The sequence below is a fragment of the Pteropus vampyrus genome, unplaced genomic scaffold, assembly GCF_000151845.1.
Source record: "Pteropus vampyrus isolate Shadow unplaced genomic scaffold, Pvam_2.0 Scaffold682, whole genome shotgun sequence".
NCBI lineage: Eukaryota > Metazoa > Chordata > Mammalia > Chiroptera > Pteropodidae > Pteropus > Pteropus vampyrus.
Window position 1 is genome coordinate 24,467 of NW_011889463.1, and position 1,147 is coordinate 25,613.

Sequence of the window (1,147 nt, forward strand, 5' to 3'; positions counted from 1 at the left end):
CTGATTTGCAGGAAGTGTGTCTGGTTTGGATACACACACTTTCTCAGATATCTGTGTCTATATCTACGTAGATATAGATATTGATATGTCCCTAATATCTTTTGATGGATAGAATTTTTAATGTTTTGGCAAGGAAAAATTTACTTTTTAAAGATTAGAACATTCTTTTTGAAAGAAATCTTTGCTTACTCCAAGGACACGATGAGATATTTGCTATAGTTTCCCCTTCCCCCGCTAGCACCCTCCAGATGCTTTGCAGTTCAGAAGCTTTATGATCATTGAGAATGTTCATCCATCTCACATCCGTTTTTGCTTAGCAAACTTTTTCTGTAGAAGTCCTGTAGTAAACATTCTCGGTTTTCTGGCCCAGCCACTCGGCTCCACCGTGGCAAAGCCCGAACAGCCGGGCACTGCGTGCGCGAGTGGGCGCAGCTGTGTTCCTTTGAAACTCGGCGCTTGGACAGCGAAATCTGAACTCTGTATAATTTTTGGAGTTTACAGAATATTATTCTTTGTTTGTTTTTTCAACCACTTAGAAAGATGAACAGCACTGTGAGCTCCTGGGTCACGTGAGCACAGGCAGAGGCCAGACTGGTCCTCGTGCCCCACGTCTAGGGAGCGGAGGGACAGCAGAACTGAGCCGCATTATTCTGCACGTGCATCTCCAGCTTCTTCACCGCCGTCTGCTGAAAACACCATTTTCCTCCTTTCCTGTTCCCTATAGTAGTTGCTTCAGGAATTGCAATATGCATCCTTAACTTCCCACGGCCTACCTGCGAAAAGGTTGATTAGCCATAGATTTTTTATAAATTGCCTTGATTAGGGGAGGGAAGTTTCCAATAACTACTGATGTGCAATTTTGTTAAAGTCAGAAACAGGTATTGTAGTGTATCAAATGTGTTTGAGCATCTGTAGAGACGATCATATAATTTTCTTTTTTTATTATTTGAGACGATAAATTACAGTGACGGTTTTTTGAATGTTAGCCCAACTGCCCATCATTGAGATAACTCCTACTTAGTCACAATGTATTATCATTTTTAGATGCTGTTCTATCTGACATTCTGGAACTTTAAAAGGATTGTTAATTGTGTCCATGAAGAATATTGCTCTGGGGGTATGGTGTTTTCTGTAATTTGTTTTTTTT